Here is a 20,000-nt window from a genome sequence, read left to right as displayed (position 1 = left end):
GCTACGATTTACCCCAACAATCATCGTGCCACTCTTCGCAGAGAGGTGATAGACGCCAACGAGCCCGCGCATAGCAATCGAGGTGTAAAAAGGGCGTTGAAGGCAGGAAGCCTGGACGAAAGAGGCTACGAGGTCACCTCGAAGCGGTCTAAGAATCGGGCGCACTTGGGGCGACTACCAGTGCCAACCCCTTATCCCGCGGTGCGTCCGACACACAGAAATTTCCAAGGCGGCCAAGGAGCCTCCCCGCATAGCAATCGGGGTGTGAGGTTACGGATGCAGCATTGATAGCAATCGAGGTGTGAGGCGAAGGATGCAGAAGTGAGAGCCGAGGGATGTAGCAGAGATAGCAATCGGGGTGTGTGATGCAGAAGAGATAGCAATCGAGGTGTGCGGTGGGAAGGGCCCAGCAGCCAGAATGCATGAAGCGACGGATGAAGCAGTGATGACAACCGGGCTGTGAGGAGAGGAGGGATGCAGCCAAGAAAGCAATCAGGGCTCGAGGCAAGGGATGCATCAAGGATAGCAATCATGTTGTGAGGCGAGATTCCAAAGGCTAAACGTGAGAGGCTGCAGGGTCGACTCAGAGAGGTCTATGCATGTGAGAGGCTGAAAGCAAGGTCGACTCGGAGCGGTCTATGCATCGGGCGCGCTTGGGGCGACTACCAGTGCCAACCCCTTATCCCGCGACGCGTCCGACAAAGAGAACGTTCCAAGGCGGCAGAGGAGGTTACCAGCCGAAGGATGCAGTAGCAATAACAGGTATAGTTCCGCGGCGGCCGAGAAGACTCACCGCATAGGAATCGGGATGCGAGGCGAGGGATGCGGCGGGAAGGCCCCGACGGCTAAACGGAAGAGGCTGCAGGGCCGCCTCGGAATGGTCCAAGCATCGGATGCGATTGGGACGACTACCAGTGCCAACCCCTTATCCCGCGATGCGTCCGATACACAGATAGTTCCAAGGCGGCCGAGGAGCCTCACCGCATATCAATCGGGGTGCGAGGCGAGGGATGGGGCGGGAAGGCCCCAACGGCTAGACGGAAGAGGCTTCAGGGCCACCTCGGAATGGTCCAAGCATCGGACGCGCTTGGGGCGACTGCCAGTGCCAACCCCTTATCCCGCGATGCGTCCGATACACAGATGGTTCCAAGGCGGCCGAGGAGCCTCACCGCATAGCAATCGGGGGTGCGAGGCGAGGGATGGGGCGGGAAGGCCCCAACGGCTAGACGGAAGAGGCTTCAGGGCCGCCTAGGAATGGTCCAAGCATCGGACACGCTTGGGGCGACTACCAGTGACAGCCCCCTATCCCGCGATGCGTCCGATACGAAGATGGTTCCAAGGCGGCCGAGGAGCCTCACCGCATAGCAATCGGGGTGCGAGGTGGGGGATGCGGCGAGATGGCCCCAACGGCTAGACGGAAGAGGCCACAGGGCCGCGTCGGAATAGTCCAAGCATCGGACGCGCTTGGGGCGACTACCAGTGACAACCCCTTATCCCGCGATGCGTCCGATACGAAGATAGTTCCAAGGCGGCCGAGGAGCCTCACCGCATAGCAATCGGGGTGCGAGGTGGGGGATGCGGCGAGATGGCCCCAACGGCTAGACGGAAGAGGCTGCAGGGCCGCCTCGGAATAGTCCAAGCATCGGACGCGCTTGGGGCCACTACCAGTGACAACCCCTTATCCCGCGATGCGTCCGATACGAAGATAGTTCCAAGGCGGCCGAAGAGCCTCACCGCATAGCAATCGGGGTGCGAGGTGGGGGATGCGGCGAGATGGCCCCAACGGCTAGACGGAAGAGGCCACAGGGCCGCCTCGGAATAGTCCAAGCATCGGACGCGCTTGGGGCGACTACCAGTGACAACCCCTTATCCCGCGATGCGTCCGATACGAAGATAGTTCCCAGGCGGCCGAGGAGCCTCACCGCATAGCAATCGGGGTGCGAGGCGAGGGATGCGGCGAGATGGCCCCAAAGGCTAGACGGAAGAGGCTGCAGGGCTGCCTCGGAATAGTCCAAGCATCGGACGCGCTTGGGGCGACTACCACTGCCAACCCCTTATCCCGCGATGCGTCCGATACACAGATAGTTCCGAGGCGGCCGAGGAGGTGGGGGATGCAGCGAGATGGCCCCAACGGCTAGACGGAAGAGGCTGCAGGGCCGCCTCGGAATAGTCCAAGCATCGGACGCGCTTGGGGCGACTACCAGTGACAACCCCTTATCCCGCGATGCGTCCGATACACAGATAGTTCCGAGGCGGCCAAGGAGCCTCACCGCATAGCAATCGTGGTGCGAGGTGGGGGATGCGGCGAGATGGCCCCAACGGCTAGACGGAAGAGGCTGCAGGGCCGCCTCGGAATGGTCCAAGCATCGGATGCGCTTGGGGCGACTACCACTGCCAACCCCTTATCCCGCGATGCGTCCGATACACAGATAGTTCCAAGGCGGCCGAGGAGCCTCACAGCATAGCAATCAGGGTGCGAGGCGAGGGATGCGGCGAGAAAGCCCCAATGGCTAGAGGGAAGAGGCTTCAGGTCCGCCTCGGAATGGTCCAAGCATCGGACGCGCTTGGGGCGACTACCAGTGACAACCCCTTATCCCGCGACGCGTCCGATACACAGATAGTTCCAAGGCGGCCGAGGAGCCTCACCGCATAGCAATCGGGGTGCGAGGCGAGGGATGCGGCGAGAAGGACCCAACGGCTACACGGAAGAGGCTTCGGGGCCGCCTCGGAATGGTCCAAGCATCGGACGCGCTTGGGGCGACTACCAGTGACAACCCCTTATCCCGCGACGCGTCCGATACACAGATAGTTCCAAGGCGGCCGAGGAGCCTCACCGCATAGCAATCGGGGTGCGAGGCGAGGGATGCGGCGAGAAGGACCCAACGGCTAGACGGAAGAGGCTTCGGGGCCGCCTCGGAATGGTCCAAGCATCGGACGCGCTTGGGGCGACTACCAGTGACAACCCCTTATCCCGCGACGCGTCCGATACACAGATAGTTCCAAGGCGGCCGAGGAGCCTCACCGCATAGCAATCGGGGTGCGAGGCGAGGGATGCGGCGAGAAGGACCCAACGGCTAGACGGAAGAGGCTTCGGGTCCGCCTCGGAATGGTCCAAGCATCGGACGCGCTTGGGGCGACTACCAGTGACAACCCCTTATCCCGCGACGCGTCCGATACACAGATAGTTCCAAGGCGGCCGAGGAGCCTCACCGCATAGCAATCGGGGTGCGAGGCGAGGGATGCGGCGAGAAGGACCCAACGGCTAGACGGAAGAGGCTTCGGGTCCGCCTCGGAATGGTCCAAGCATCGGACGCGCTTGGGGCGACTACCAGTGACAACCCCTTATCCCGCGACGCGTCCGATACACAGATAGTTCCAAGGCGGCCGAGGAGCCTCACCGCATAGCAATCGGGGTGCGAGGCGAGGGATGCGGCGAGAAGGACCCAACGGCTAGACGGAAGAGGCTTCGGGTCCGCCTCGGAATGGTCCAAGCATCGGACGCGCTTGGGGCGACTACCAGTGACAACCCCTTATCCCGCGACGCGTCCGATACACAGATAGTTCCGAGGCGGCCGAGGAGCCTCACCGCATAGCAATCGGGGTGCGAGGCGAAGGATGCGGCGAGAAGGACCCAACGGCTAGACGGAAGAGGCTTCGGGTCCGCCTCGGAATGGTCCAAGCATCGGACGCGCTTGGGGCGACTACCAGTGACAACCCCTTATCCCGCGACGCGTCCGATACACAGATAGTTCCAAGGCGGCCGAGGAGCCTCACCGCATAGCAATCGGGGTGCGAGGCGAGGGATGCGGCGAGAAGGACCCAACGGCTAGACGGAAGAGGCTTCAGGGCCGCCTCGGAATGGTCCAAGCATCGAACGCGCTTGGGGCGACTACCAGTGACAACCCCTTATCCCGCGACGCGTCCGATACACAGATAGTTCCGAGGCGGCCGAGGAGCCTCACCGCATAGCAATCGGGGTGCGAGGCGAGGGATGCGGCGAGAAGGACCCAACGGCTAGACGGAAGAGGCTTCAGGGCCGCCTCGGAATGGTCCAAGCATCGGACGCGCTTGGGGCGACTACCAGTGACAACCCCTTATCCCGCGACGCGTCCGATACACAGATAGTTCCGAGGCGGCCGAGGAGCCTCACCGCATAGCAATCGGGGTGCGAGGCGAGGGATGCGGCGAGAAGGACCCAACGGCTAGACGGAAGAGGCTTCAGGGCCGCCTCGGAATGGTCCAAGCATCGGACGCGCTTGGGGCGACTACCAATGACAACCCCTTATCCCGCGACGCGTCCGATACACAGATAGTTCCGAGGCGGCCGAGGAGCCTCACCGCATAGCAATCGGGGTGCGAGGCGAGGGATGCGGCGAGAAGGACCCAACGGCTAGACGGAAGAGGCTTCAGGGCCGCCTCGGAATGGTCCAAGCATCGGACGCGCTTGGGGCGACTACCAGTGACAACCCCTTATCCCGCGACGCGTCCGATACACAGATAGTTCCGAGGCGGCCGAGGAGCCTCACCGCATAGCAATCGGGGTGCGAGGCGAGGGATGCGGCGAGAAGGACCCAACGGCTAGACGGAAGAGGCTTCAGGGCCGCCTCGGAATGGTCCAAGCATCGGACGCGCTTGGGGCGACTACCGTTGCCAACCCCTTATCCCGCGATGCGTCTGATACACAGATAGTTCCGAGGCGGCCGAGGAGCCTCACCGCATAGCAATCGGGTTGCGAGGCAGATTATTGGGAAGGGAACCCCCTGGGATGCGGCTCAAGCAGTGCCCAAAGGGACTGGAATGCGGAATCACATCGAGAGACCCAAATGCTATACGAGGGCTCAAATCGAATTATCGATTTGGCCACGACATGGACGCATCGGAACGACTACCTTTGCCGAACCACTCGCAATTGCATCCATACCGAAACCAATAGACATTTCCGTTAGAGCCCTCGCATAGCATTCGGGAATCTCGCATGCCCCTCTAAATCGACCAATGCTGGCGCTCAATGAAAATCCGAGCGCTACCACCGTTCGAGCGCCAGCATTGGTCGAGTTAGAGGGGCACGGGGGAGAATGCTCCAGTCAACACCTCCCCTATATAAGTTATTTGTCCGATTCTCGCACAACCGTAGTCTGCCTCGTCGAATCAAACAACGGTCCCAGATTCCGACTTCCGTTCCGTAGAGACCCAAAAGCTAGATGGAGGCTCGCAAGAAAGAGAGTCGGCGCATAGCAATCGGGTTTCTCGAACGTTTAGGGACCGAGCTCACTTGCGGATAGGGCAAAATCCGCCAAGCAACCCAAAAGCTAGACGGGGGCTCGAATCGAATCGCCTAGGCGGCCACAACAACGACGTGTTGGATCGACTACCAGTGCCAAACCATTCAGCAAGACTAGTCTGTGTCGAGGCCGGATAGAGATTCTCAGAGAGCGCCCGCATAGCATTTAGGAGACCTGCCGCGTCCCTCACACTCGACAAATGGTGGTGCACGTTTATAAATCCGAGCGATCCCAACCCTTTCAAGCACCAACATCGGTCGAGATAGAGGGGCACGGAGGGGGCTGCGTGAGACAACACAGTCCCCTATATAAGTTATTTGTCCGATTCTCACACATCCGAAGAATGGTCATCAAATCGGACAACAGCCCAAACTTCCGACTTCCGTCCCAGAAAGCCCAAGAGCTATCTAAAACGTTCATGGCCGGAACTCGATCGCGGCTATACCAGTCCGCCAAGCAACCCAAAAGCTAGACTGGAGCTCTAGTCGAATCACCTCTGTGGCCATTGCAAGGACGTGTTGGAGCGACTACCATTGCCGAACCATTCCGCAGGTCGAGTCCATACCAAGGCCGCATAGAGATTCACGATGAGCTCCTGCATAGCAATCAGGAGACTTGCCGTGTCCATCACAATCGATAAATCCTGGTGCAAGATTTTTGCATCCGAGCGCTCCAACCAGTCGAGCACCAGCATCAATCGACATAAACGGGCACGGGGGGAGGATGCTCGAGAACACTACCTCCCCTATATAAGTTATTTGTCCGATTCTCAAGCAGCCGAAGTCTGGTCATCGAATCGGGTCAAAGACCACAACTTCCGACTTTACCCACAATGCAAGTCATCGAATCGAACATCGGCCCCCGAGTCGGACTCCATGCGTATGTCAGGTCATCGGACCCAAATTCCGCCTTCCTGCGCATGGCGGGCCATCAATATCAACTCGGTCATCGGACCCAAACTCCGCCTTTTTGCGTATGGCACGCCTTCAAATCGGTCATCGGACCCAAATTCCGCCTTCCTGTGCATGGCGGGCCATCAACATCAACTCGGTCATCGGACCCAAATTCCGCCTTTCTGCGCATGGCACGCCATCAACTCGGTCATCGGACCCAAATTCCGCCTTCCTGCGCATGGCAGGTCATCGGACACAAATTCAGACCTCGCCAATATGCCTACGTATCGAATCGGTCATCGGACCCAACTTCCGACTTCATCCATACTGTAGGGTCTTTGAGGTTGGCGCGGTGCGCTCAACCCAGGGAGTCGACCCATCGAAGCATACACCTCCCCTATATAAGCTATTTGTCCGATTCCCACACCTGTGTAGTTTGCACCTCTGACCAGGACATCGACCCCAACTTCCGAACTCGACTGCAACGACGGCACCAGCGCCTTGGTGCGCACCTTGCGACGCACAGTCCCAACATTCGCCTTCCTGCACATGGCAGGTCATCGGACCCAAATTCCGACCTCGCGAGTATGCCTACATATCGAATCGGTCATCGGACCCAACTTCCGACTTCATCCATACCGTAGGGTCTTTGAGGTTGGCGCGGTGCGCTCAACCCGGGGAGTCGACCCAACGAAGCATACACCTCCCCTATATAAGCTATTTGTCCGATTCCCACACCTGTGTAGTTTGCACCTCCGATCAAGACATCGACCCCAACTTCCGAACTCGCCTCCAACGACCGAACCAGCGCCTTGGTGCGCACCTTGCAACGCACAGTGCCAACATTCGCCTTCCTGCACGTGGCAGGTCATCGGACCCAAATTCCGACCTCGCGAGTATGCCTACATATCGAATCGGTCATCGGACCCAACTTCCGACTTCATCCATACCGTAGGGTCTTTGAGGTTGGCGCGGTGCGCTCAACCCGGGGAGTCGACCCAACGAAGCATACACCTCCCCTATATAAGCTATTTGTCCGATTCCCACACCTGTGTAGCTTGCACCTCCGATCAGGACATCGACCCCAACTTCCGAACTCGACTAAAAAGACCGCACCAGCGCCTTGGTGTGCACCTTGCAACGCACAGTGTCAACATTCGCCTTCCTGCACATGGCAGGTCATCGGACCCAAATTCCGACCTCATGAGCATACCTACTAATCGAATCGGTCATCGGACCCAACTTCCGACTTCATCCATACCGTAGGGTCTTTGAGGTTGGCGCGGTGCGCTCAACCTGGGGAGTCGACCCATCGAAGCATACACCTCCCCTATATAAGCTATTTGTCCGATTCCGACACCTGTGTAGTTTGCACCTCCGCTCAGGACATCGACCCCAACTTCCGAACTCGCCTGCAACGACCGAACCAGCGCCTTGGTGCGCACCAAAAGTGCGCACTTTTGGAGGGCACTTTTCTGCGCTCCAAAGGTGCGCACTTTTGGAGGGCACTTTTTGGAGGGCACTTTTCTGCGCTCCAAAGGTGCGCACTTTTGGAGGGCACTTTTTGGAGGGCACTTTTCTGCGCTCCAAAGGTGCGCACTTTTGGAGGGCACTTTTTGGAGGGCACTTTTCTGCGCTCCAAAGGTGCGCACTTTTGGAGGGCACTTTTTGGAGGGCACTTTTCTGCGCTCCAAAGGTGCGCACTTTTGGAGGGCACTTTTTGGAGGGCACTTTTCTGCGCTCCAAAGGTGCGCACTTTTGGAGGGCACTTTTTGGAGGGCACTTTTCTGCGCTCCAAAGGTGCGCACTTTTGGAGGGCACTTTTTGGAGGGCACTTTTCTGCGCTCCAAAGGTGCGCACTTTTGGAGGGCACTTTTTGGAGGGCACTTTTCTGCGCTCCAAAGGTGCGCACTTTTGGAGGGCACTTTTTGGAGGGCACTTTTCTGCGCTCCAAAGGTGCGCACTTTTGGAGGGCACTTTTTGGAGGGCACTTTTCTGCGCTCCAAAGGTGCGCACTTTTGGAGGGCACTTTTGTGCACTCCAAAGGTGCGCACTTTTGGAGGGCACTTTTCCTGTGCTCCAAAGGTGCACACCTAGGTGAGCACCTTCGACCACACCTTGTAGCACACCAAACTCTGACTTTCGACTTCATCCGCAATGCAGGGTCTTTGAGGTTGGCGCAATGCGCACAACCAGGGGAGTCGACCCATCAAACCCAACACCTCCCCTATATAAGCTATTTGTCTGATTCTCATACATGCGTAGCCTGCAGGAGCAATTAGGACATCGACCCCAACTTTCGGCTTCTAAACGAAAACAAGGTCTTTGAGGTTGGTGTAATGCGAACAACTAGGGGAGTCAACCCATCAAACCCAACACCTCCCCTATATAAGCTATTTGTCTGATTCTCATACATGTGTAGTCTACAGGAGCAATTAGGACATCGACCCCAACTTTTGACTTCTTAACGAAAACAAGGTCTTTGAGGTTGACGTAATGCGCACAACCAGGGGAGTCGACCCATCAAACCCAACACCTCCCCTATATAAGCTATTTGTCCGATTCTCATACATGTGTAGCCTGCAGGAGCCATTAGGACATTGACCCCAACTTTTGACTTCTTAACGAAAACAAGGTCTTTGAGGTTGGCGTAATGCGCACAACCAAGGGAGTTGACCCATCAAACCCAACACCTCCCCTATATAAGCTATTTGTCTGATTCTCATACATGTGTAGCCTGCAACAACGATTAGGACATCCACCCCAACTTCTGAATTCGTCTGCGTTGACCGCACCAAAGGTGCACGCCTTGGTGCTCACCAAAATCCGACTTCCGACTTCTTCTGCTATGCGGGGTCTTTGAGGTTGGCGCAGTGCGCACAACCAGGGGAGTCAACCCACCGAATGCAACACCTCCCCTATATAAGCTATTTGTCTGATTCTCATACATGCGTAGACTGCAGCAATGATTAGGACATCCACCCCAACTTTTGACTTCTTAAACAAGACAGGGTCTTTGAAGTTGGTGCAGTGCACACAACCAGGGGAGTCGACCCATCAAACGCAACACCTCCCCTATATAAAGCTATTTGTCCGATTCTCATACGTGTAGTCTGCAGCAGCGATTAGGACATCGACCCCAACTTCCGAATTCGTTTGCATTGACCGCACCAAAGGTGCACGCCTTGGTGTGCACCCTGGAGTGCACTTTGGTGCTCACCTCGGTGCACACTTTGGTGTGCACCTCGGTGTGCACCAAAGGTGCGCACCTTGGAGCGCACCAAAGGTGTACACTTTGGAGCGCACCACATAGGGTCTTTGAGAGGTTGGCGCAGTGCGCACACCAAGGTGGGTGTTGAGGTGCGTGCCGAGGTGGGTGGGTGCTAGGGTGCGCTCCATGGTGGGTGCCAGGGTGGGTGCGTGCTAGGGTGGATTCCAAAGAGGGTCATAGGGTGGGTGCCAAGGTGGGTTGGTGATATAGTGGGTTCAAAGGTGGGTACTAGGGTGGGTTCCAAGGTGGGTCACAAGTTGGGTGCCAGGATGCGTGGGTGTTAGGTTGGGTGCCAAGGTGGGCTCCTGCGTGGGTGGGTGCTAGGGTGGGTTTCAAGGTGGACGCGAGGGCGGGTGCCAAGGTGGGTAACAAGTTGGGTGTTAGGATGGGTGAGTGCTAGAGTGGGTGCCAAGGTGGGTGGGTGCTAAGGTGGATGCCAAGGTGGTTCACAGGGTGGGTGGGTTCTAGGGTGAGTTCCAAGGTGGGTCACAGGTTCAGTGCTAGGGTGGGTGTCAAGGCGGGTGTCGAGGTGCCTGGGTGCTAGGGTGTGGATGCCAATGTGGGTCATAGGGTGGGTACTAGGGTGGGCTGCAATGTGGGTGCCAAGGTGGGTAACATGCTCGGTGGGTTCTAAATTGGGTGCCAGGGTGGGTGTGCACCCACCTTGCCCGAGGTGGGTGCCAAGGTGCCAGTGTGGGTGGGTGCTAAGGTGGATGCCAAGGTGGGTGAGAAGGTGGGTGATAGGTTGAGTGGTAGGATGGGTGGGTGCCAAGATGGGTCACAGGGTGGGTGCAAGGGTGGGTAGGTGCTAGGGTTGGTGTCAGGGTGGGTGGGTGCTAGGTTGGGTTCCAAGGTGGGTGCGAGGGTGAGTGTCAAGGTGGGTCACAGGTTAGGTGCTAGGATGGGTGAGTGCTAGGGTGCAAAGGTGCCAGGGTGGGTGCTAGGATGGGTCGATGCTAGGGTGAGTGGCAAGGTGGGTCCACAAGTGTCAAGGTGGGTGCCGAGGTGGGTGCCAAGTCGGCGACTGCTATGGTGGATGCCAAGGTGGGTCACGGGGTGGGTGCCAAGTTGCTAGGTTGGGTTCCAAGGTGGGTGCCAACGTGGGTGCTAGGGTGCGTGGGTTAAAGGGTGTGTCACAACGTGGGTGCCAGGATGGGTGCGCACCCACACTGGCCAAGACGGGTGCGGGTGCAAGGTTGGGTTCCAAGCCCGGTCACAGGCTGGGTGCTAGGATGGGTGGGTGCCAAGGTGGGCACCAGGGTGGGTGCACCCACCCTGGCCAAGGTGGGTCACGGGGTGGGTCCTAGGGTGGGTAACGGGGTGGGTACTAAGGTGCGTGCCAAGGTGGGTCATAGGGTGGGTGCCAAGGTGGGCACCAGGGTGGGTGTGCACCAACCCTAGCCAGGGTAGGTCACGGGGTGGTTGTCGGGGTGGGCGTCAAGGAGCCAAGGTGGGTGGCAAGTAGCCAAGTTGCGTGCCAAGGTGGGTGTCGGGGTGGGTGCCAAGGATCCAAGGTGGGTGCCAAGGAACCAAGGTGGGTGTCTGGGTGGGTGCCGAGGTGGGAGCCAGGGTGGGTCCCAAGGTGAGTGCAAAGGTGGGTGCCAGGGTCAAGGTGAGTGCCAATGTGGGTTCCAAGGTGCCAGGGTCAGGGTGAGTGCCAATGTGGGTTCAAAGGTGCTAAGTTGGGTGCGAGGTTGGGTGCGAGGGTGGGTGGGTGCCAAGGTGTGCTAGGTGGAAGCCCGGGTGGGTCGGCATCCCATGGGTGTCGAGTTGGGTGCCTGATGGGTGCTTCTTGTCAAGTTTTAGTCGTCGGGACTCATTTCGAGCCTTAGAGGTCGTTTCTTGTCCGGTTGCCCTGTCTTCGACCTGGGAACCCAATTTTGGTCCTCGGGTCCCATTTTTTTTTGTCTCGCATCCCACTTTTGGCCTGTGGCCTTTTCGGGGTCGATTCTCGTTTTGGGCATCAGAGCATGTTTCTTCTCCTAAAACCCAATATTTGTTTATTAAGTCTCGGAACACATTTTTGTTCTCGTGGACCCATCATGGGTCTTGGAACGCATTTGTGGTCCTTGGGTCCCATTTTGCATCCCGAAACTTGTGTTTTGGTGCTTGATCCCTATTTTGGGTGCCCACCTTGCACCAAGTGCGCACCCGGGGCAAACCGAGCGCCTTGGTGCACCGGGGCAAGATCGAGCGTGCACCCGAGGCGCCCCGAACATGCACCAAGGTGCACTCGGCCCACATGTGAGCGCAGGTCGTTGCGCCCGAGGTGGTGTGTGGGCACCGCGTTGCAGACGGGACACTGCACGCACACGACGCCCCCTCCAGGTGCACGCACGTAGGCCGGGCCGGGTGCACACCCGACGCCCTAGCAAGGTGCGCGCACCCGGGCAGGGCTCACACTTGGCGAACGGGGCGCACTTCGCGAGGGAGGGTGTGCACCTCGACGGGGGTGGGTGGCCGGGGTGGATTCGCACGTGGGTCGCGGTTTGCTAAGTACACACTGCGACAAGCTCATAACGGGTGCGATCATACCAGCATTAGTGCACCGGATCCCATCAGAACTCCGCAGTTAAGCGCGCTTGGGCCGGAGTAGTACTGGGATGGGTGACCTCCCGGGAAGTCCCGGTGTTGCACCCTTTTTTAGTTTTTCGCCGGGCGTCGCAATGCTATTTGAATAAACCTTTTGCCCGTTTGCGTTCTCGTCGGGGCCGGGCCGGGCCGGGGTGCGCTGCCCGCACTACCGCGCGCGCGGGGGCGACACCGAGCGCGCACCCGAGGCACCCCGAGCACACAGGCCACGGTGCAACCCGGGCGTTGTGCGCGCACCCCGGTGCGCCCGAGGTGCTGCGCGCGCACCCAGGTGAAATCGGTGTGCACCTCGGCCAGTGCGCGCTCGGTCGAGTCGCGCACGTTGGCCAAGGTGCACGGTGATGTTTCTTACTCTAAGGTTCCGCACCAGACGCCCGGGACAGGTGAGCGAAGCTGGGCGGGGCCGGGTGCGCGGCCGGGGCAGGTGCACGCAGCTGGAGAGAGCTTTGGAGCACACTTCGGAGCGCACCAATGATGCGCTCCATTCAAAAGTTTCCTGAAAAGGCAAAAAAAGTTGAGATTATAGAATTTCCCACTTGAGAGATTGTAAAAAAAAAAAATTTAAAATGAAGGAAACGCGGGTGCCAAGGTGTGCGCAGCCCAGCCAAGGTGTGCGCACCAAGGCGCCCACCCTGGCGAAGGTGCACGCAAGGTGCGCACCCGAGGCAAACCGGACAATTAACCCAACTTTCGACTTCGCGCGCACCTTGGAGCGCACTTCGGAGCGCTCCTTGGTGCGCACCAATCTTGGGCACCTCGGAGTGCACCATGGCGCCCACCAAGGTGCGCACCCGGGGCAAACCGAGCTCCGACTTCGTGCGCACCTTGGAGCGCACGAAAGGTGCGCACCATGGCGCCCACCAAGGTGCGCAGCCCAGCCAAGGCGTGCGCATCAAGGTGCGCACCCTGGCGAAGGTGCGCACCCGGGGCAAACCGAGCTCCGACTTCGTGCGCACCTTGGAGCGCACAAAAGGTGCGCAACCCAGCCAAGGTGTGCGCACCCCGGTCAAACCGAGCTCCGAATCGTGCGCACCAGAGGTGCACGCCATCGTGCGCACCTTGGAGCACACTTCGGAGCCCTCCTTGGTGCGCGCCGATGTTGCGCACCTCGGAGCGCACCCGGGGAAAACAATGCAATTAACCCGACTTTCGACTTCGTGGGCACCTCGGAGCGCTCTCGGGTTCGCACCTCGGAGCACACCGAGGTGCGCACCTTTGATGCGCTGCCTTCACCAATTTCCAGAAAAGGCAAGAAAACATTGAGAAGGTGTGCGCACCGAGGTGCCCACCCTGGCGAAGGTGCACGCGAGGTGCGCACCCGGGGCAAACCGGGCTCCGACTTCGTGCACGCCGCACCTTGGAGCACACTTCGGAGCGCTCCTTGGTGCGCACCAGGGCGCGCAACCCAGCCGAGGTGCCCACCCCGGCGAAGGTGCACGCGAGGTGCGCACCCGGGGCAAACCGGGCTCCGACTTCGTGCACGCCATGGTGCCCACCGCGGCGAAGGTGCACGCGAGGTGCGCACCCGGGGCAAACCGGGCTCCGACTTCGTGCACGCCGCACCTTGGAGCACACTTCGGAGCGCTCCTTGGTGCGCACCATGGTGCCCACCAGGGCGCGCAACCCCGCCGAAGGTGCACGCGAGGTGCGCACCCGGGGCAAACCGGGCTCCGACTTCGTGCACGCCGCACCTTGGAGCACACTTCGGAGCGCTCCTTGGTGCGCACCATGGTGCCCACCAGGGCGCGCAACCCCGCCGAAGGTGCACGCGAGGTGCGCACCCGGGGCAAACCGGGCTCCGACTTCGTGCACGCCATGGTGCGCACCGCGGCGAAGGTGCGCACCCGGGGCAAACCGGGCTCCGACTTCGTGCACGCCGCACCTTGGAGCACACTTCGGAGCGCTCCTTGGTGCGCACCAGGGCGCGCAACCCAGCCGAGGTGCCCACCCCGGCGAAGGTGCACGCGAGGTGCGTACCCGGGGCAAACCGGGCTCCGACTTCGTGCACGCCGCACCTTGGAGCACACTTCGGAGCGCTCCTTGGTGCGCACCATGGTGCCCACCAGGCCGCGCAACCCAGCCAAGGTGTGCGCACCAAGGTGCACGCGAGGTGCGCACCCGGGGCAAACCGGGGTCCGACTTCGTGCACGCCGCACCTTGGAGCACACATCGGGGCGCTCCCGGGTTCGCACCGGCGTTGCGCACCGTGGTGGGCACCTCGGAGCACACCAAGGTGGGCAGCGAGGTGCGCACCTTTGATGCGATGCCTTCACTAATTTCCATAAAAGGCAAAAAAAAAACGAGATTTTAAAATTTCCGTTTTGAAAGATAGTGAGAAAAAGGGAATGCTGGTGCCATCTTGAGCCCGCCCTGGTGCGCAGCCCAGCCAAGGTGTGCGCACCAAGGTGCCCACCCTGGCGAAGGTGCGCGCCCGGGCAATTAATCCAACTTCCAACTTCGCGCGCGCCAGGGTGGGAGCGCACCCAACAACCGGGCCTGGGAAGAGCCAATGCGAGAAACCCCACCAAACGCTCTGACAAAAAAAGAGGGGGCGCTCCAGTAACCCCGCTTCGGAGCGCACCCTGGGCAAACCCAGCCAAGGTGCCCACCCCGGCCAAGGTGCAGGCGAGGTGCGCACCCGGGGCAAACCGGGCTCCGACAACGTGCACGCCGCACCTTGGAGCACACTTCGTAGCGCTCCCGGGTGCGCACCTCAGAGCACACCAAGGTGGGCAGCGAGGTGCGCACCTTTGATGCGCTGCCTTCACTAATTTCCAGAAAAGGCAAAAAAAAAAGGAGATTTTAAAATTTCCGTTTTGAAAGATAGTGAAAAAAACGGAACGCGCGTGCCATCTTGAGCCCGCCCTGGTGCGCAGCCCAGGTAAGGTGCCCACCCTGGCAAAGGTGCGCACCCGGGCAATTAACCCTACTTCCGACTTCGTGCGCGCCAGGGTGGCAACCGGGCCTCGGAAGAGCCAATGCGAGAAACCCCACCAAACGCTCCGACAAAAAAAGAGGCGGCGCTCCAATAACCCCGCTTCGGAGCGCAGCCGGGGCAAACCCAGCCAAGGTGCCCACCCCGACGAAGGTGCACGCGAGGTGCGCACCCGGGGCAAACCGGGCTCCGACAACGTGCACGCAGCACCTTGGAGCACACTTCGAAGCACTCCCGGGTGCCCACCGGCGTTGCGCACCGTGGTGGGCAGCGAGGTGCGCACCTTTGATGCGCTGCCTTCACTAATTTCCAGAAAAAGGCAAAAAAAAATGAGATTTTAAAATTTCCGTTTTGAAAGATAGTGAAAAAAAAGGAACGCGGGTGCCATCTTGAGCCCGCCCTGGTGCGCAGCCCAGGCAAGGCATGCGCACCAAGGTGCCCACCCGAGGTGCACACCCGGGGCAAACCGGGCTCCGACTTCGTGCAGGCCGCACCTTGGAGCACACTTCGGAGCGCTCCTTGGTGCGCACCATGGTGCCCACCAGGGCGCACCCGAGGCAAACCGGGCTCCGACTTCGTGCACGCCGCACCTTGGAGCACACATCGGAGCGCTCCCAGGTTCGCACCAGCGTTGCGCACCTTTGATGCGCTGCCTTCACTAATTTCCAGAAAAGGCAAAAAAAAACGATATTTTAAAATTTCCGTTCTGAAAGATAGTGAAAAAAACGGAACGCGGGTGCCATCTTGAGCCCTTCCTGATGCGCAGCCCAGGCAAGTTGTGCGCACCAAGGTGCCCACCCTGGCGGAGGTGCGCGCCCGGGGCAAACCGGGCTCCGACTTCGTGCACTGCATGGTGCCCACCAAGGCGCGCAACCCAGCCAAGGTGCCCACCGCAGCGAAGGTGCACGCGAGGTGCGCACCCGAGGTGCACACCCGGGGCAAACCGGGCTCCGACTTCGTGCACGCCGCACCTTGGAGCACACTTCAGAGCGCTCCTTGGTACGCACCAGGGCGCGCAACCCAGCCAAGGTGCTCACCCCGGCGAAGGTGCACGCGAGGTGCGCACCCGGGGCAAACCGGGCTCGGACTTCGTGCACGCCGCACCTTGGAGCACACATCGGAGCGCTCCCGGGTTCGCACCAGCATTGCGCACCTTTGATGCGCTGCCTTCACTAATTTCCAGAAAAGGCAAAAAAAAGAAAAAAATGAGATTTTAAAATTTCCGTTTTGAAAGATAGTGAAAAAAACGGAACGCGGGTGCCATCTTGAGCCCGCCCTGGTGTGCAGCCCAGGCAAGTTGTGCGCACCAAGGCACCCACCCTGGCCAAGGTGGGTCACGGGGTGGGTCCTAGGGTGGGTAACGGGGTGGGTACTAAGGTGCGTGCCAAGGTGGGTCATAGGGTGGGTGCCAAGGTGGGCACCAGGGTGGGTGTGCACCAACCCTAGCCAGGGTAGGTCACGGGGTGGTTGTCGGGGTGGGCGTCAAGGAGCCAAGGTGGGTGGCAAGTAGCCAAGTTGCGTGCCAAGGTGGGTGTCGGGGTGGGTGCCAAGGATCCAAGGTGGGTGCCAAGGAACCAAGGTGGGTGTCTGGGTGGGTGCCGAGGTGGGAGCCAGGGTGGGTCCCAAGGTGAGTGCAAAGGTGGGTGCCAGGGTCAAGGTGAGTGCCAATGTGGGTTCCAAGGTGCCAGGGTCAGGGTGAGTGCCAATGTGGGTTCAAAGGTGCTAAGTTGGGTGCGAGGTTGGGTGCGAGGGTGGGTGGGTGCCAAGGTGTGCTAGGTGGAAGCCCGGGTGGGTCGGCATCCCATGGGTGTCGAGTTGGGTGCCTGATGGGTGCTTCTTGTCAAGTTTTAGTCGTCGGGACTCATTTCGAGCCTTAGAGGTCGTTTCTTGTCCGGTTGCCCTGTCTTCGACCTGGGAACCCAATTTTGGTCCTCGGGTCCCATTTTTTTTTGTCTCGCATCCCACTTTTGGCCTGTGGCCTTTTCGGGGTCGATTCTCGTTTTGGGCATCAGAGCATGTTTCTTCTCCTAAAACCCAATATTTGTTTATTAAGTCTCGGAACACATTTTTGTTCTCGTGGACCCATCATGGGTCTTGGAACGCATTTGTGGTCCTTGGGTCCCATTTTGCATCCCGAAACTTGTGTTTTGGTGCTTGATCCCTATTTTGGGTGCCCACCTTGCACCAAGTGCGCACCCGGGGCAAACCGAGCGCCTTGGTGCACCGGGGCAAGATCGAGCGTGCACCCGAGGCGCCCCGAACATGCACCAAGGTGCACTCGGCCCACATGTGAGCGCAGGTCGTTGCGCCCGAGGTGGTGTGTGGGCACCGCGTTGCAGACGGGACACTGCACGCACACGACGCCCCCTACAGGTGCACGCACGTAGGCCGGGCCGGGTGCACACCCGACGCCCTAGCAAGGTGCGCGCACCCGGGCAGGGCTCACACTTGGCGAACGGGGCGCACTTCGCGAGGGAGGGTGTGCACCTCGACGGGGGTGGGTGGCCGGGGTGGATTCGCACGTGGGTCGCGGTTTGCTAAGTACACACTGCGACAAGCTCATAACGGGTGCGATCATACCAGCGTTAGTGCACCGGATCCCATCAGAACTCCGCAGTTAAGCGCGCTTGGGCCGGAGTAGTACTGGGATGGGTGACCTCCCGGGAAGTCCCGGTGTTGCACCCTTTTTTAGTTTTTCGCCGGGCATCGCAATGCTATTTGAATAAACCTTTTGCCCGTTTGCGTTCTCGTCGGGGCCGGGCCGGGCCGGGGTGCGCTGCCCGCACTACCGCGCGCGCGGGGGCGACACCGAGCGCGCACCCGAGGCGCCCCGAGCACACAGGCCACGGTGCAACCCGGGCGTTGTGCGCGCACCCCGGTGCGCCCGAGGTGCTGCGCGCGCACCCAGGTGAAATCGGTGTGCACCTCGGCCAGTGCGCGCTCGGTCGAGTCGTGCACGTTGGCCAAGGTGCACGGTGATGTTTCTTACTCTAAGGTTCCGCACCAGACGCCCGGGACAGGTGAGCGAAGCTGGGCGGGGCCGGGTGCGCGGCCGGGGCAGGTGCACGCAGCTGGAGAGAGCTTTGGAGCACACTTCGGAGCGCACCAATGATGTGCTCCATTCAAAAGTTTCCTGAAAAGGCAAAAAAAGTTGAGATTATAGAATTTCCCACTTGAGAGATTGTAAAAAAAAAAAATTTAAAATGAAGGAAACGCGGGTGCCAAGGTGTGCGCAGCCCAGCCAAGGTGTGCGCACCAAGGCGCCCACCCTGGCGAAGGTGCACGCAAGGTGCGCACCCGAGGCAAACCGAGCTCCGACTTCGTGCGCACCTTGGAGCGCACGAAAGGTGCGCACCATGGCGCCCACCAAGGTGCGCAGCCCAGCCAAGGCGTGCGCATCAAGGTGCGCACCCTGGCGAAGGTGCGCACCCGGGGCAAACCGAGCTCCGACTTCGTGCGCACCTTGGAGCGCACAAAAGGTGCGCAACCCAGCCAAGGTGTGCGCACCCCGGTCAAACCGAGCTCCGAATCGTGCGCACCAGAGGTGCACGCCATCGTGCGCACCTTGGAGCACACTTCGGAGCCCTCCTTGGTGCGCGCCGATGTTGCGCACCTCGGAGCGCACCCGGGGAAAACAATGCAATTAACCCGACTTTCGACTTCGTGGGCACCTCGGAGCGCTCTCGGGTTCGCACCTCGGAGCACACCGAGGTGCGCACCTTTGATGCGCTGCCTTCACCAATTTCCAGAAAAGGCAAGAAAACATTGAGAAGGTGTGCGCACCGAGGTGCCCACCCTGGCGAAGGTGCACGCGAGGTGCGCACCCGGGGCAAACCGGGCTCCGACTTCGTGCACGCCGCACCTTGGAGCACACTTCGGAGCGCTCCTTGGTGCGCACCAGGGCGCGCAACCCAGCCGAGGTGCCCACCCCGGCGAAGGTGCACGCGAGGTGCGCACCCGGGGCAAACCGGGCTCCGACTTCGTGCACGCCATGGTGCCCACCGCGGCGAAGGTGCACGCGAGGTGCGCACCCGGGGCAAACCGGGCTCCGACTTCGTGCACGCCGCACCTTGGAGCACACTTCGGAGCGCTCCTTGGTGCGCACCATGGTGCCCACCAGGGCGCGCAACCCCGCCGAAGGTGCACGCGAGGTGCGCACCCGGGGCAAACCGGGCTCCGACTTCGTGCACGCCGCACCTTGGAGCACACTTCGGAGCGCTCCTTGGTGCGCACCATGGTGCCCACCAGGGCGCGCAACCCCGCCGAAGGTGCACGCGAGGTGCGCACCCGGGGCAAACCGGGCTCCGACTTCGTGCACGCCGCACCTTGGAGCACACTTCGGAGCGCTCCTTGGTGCGCACCAGGGCGCGCAACCCAGCCGAGGTGCCCACCCCGGCGAAGGTGCGTACCCGGGGCAAACCGGGCTCCGACTTCGTGCACGCCGCACCTTGGAGCACACTTCGGAGCGCTCCTTGGTGCGCACCATGGTGCCCACCAGGCCGCGCAACCCAGCCAAGGTGTGCGCACCAAGGTGCACGCGAGGTGCGCACCCGGGGCAAACCGGGGTCCGACTTCGTGCACGCCGCACCTTGGAGCACACATCGGGGCGCTCCCGGGTTCGCACCGGCGTTGCGCACCGTGGTGGGCACCTCGGAGCACACCAAGGTGGGCAGCGAGGTGCGCACCTTTGATGCGATGCCTTCACTAATTTCCATAAAAGGCAAAAAAAAAACGAGATTTTAAAATTTCCGTTTTGAAAGATAGTGAGAAAAAGGGAATGCTGGTGCCATCTTGAGCCCGCCCTGGTGCGCAGCCCAGCCAAGGTGTGCGCACCAAGGTGCCCACCCTGGCGAAGGTGCGCGCCCGGGCAATTAACCCAACTTCCAACTTCGCGCGCGCCAGGGTGGGAGCGCACCCAACAACCGGGCCTGGGAAGAGCCAATGCGAGAAACCCCACCAAACGCTCTGACAAAAAAAGAGGGGGCGCTCTAGTAACCCCGCTTCGGAGCGCACCCTGGGCAAACCCA

General features: G+C 60.4%; 2 non-coding genes across 2 annotated transcripts; both read left to right on the top strand.

Annotated features, from left to right (window-relative positions):
• Nucleotides 1-11,967: 11,967 nt before the first annotated feature.
• Nucleotides 11,968-12,086, top strand: LOC131860565 (5S ribosomal RNA). The gene has a single exon (XR_009359659.1). It is a non-coding gene; the product is annotated as a 5S ribosomal RNA (ribosomal RNA).
• Nucleotides 12,087-17,539: 5,453 nt separating this feature from the next.
• On the top strand, nt 17,540-17,658 carry LOC131860504 (5S ribosomal RNA). Its single transcript, XR_009359599.1, has one exon. It is a non-coding gene; the product is annotated as a 5S ribosomal RNA (ribosomal RNA).
• The last annotated feature ends 2,342 nt before the right edge of the window (nt 17,659-20,000 follow it).

Source organism: Cryptomeria japonica, unplaced genomic scaffold, assembly GCF_030272615.1.
Source record: "Cryptomeria japonica unplaced genomic scaffold, Sugi_1.0 HiC_scaffold_15, whole genome shotgun sequence".
NCBI lineage: Eukaryota > Viridiplantae > Streptophyta > Pinopsida > Cupressales > Cupressaceae > Cryptomeria > Cryptomeria japonica.
Note: the sequence above shows the minus strand (reverse complement) of the source record. Positions and strands in the feature narration are given on the sequence as shown.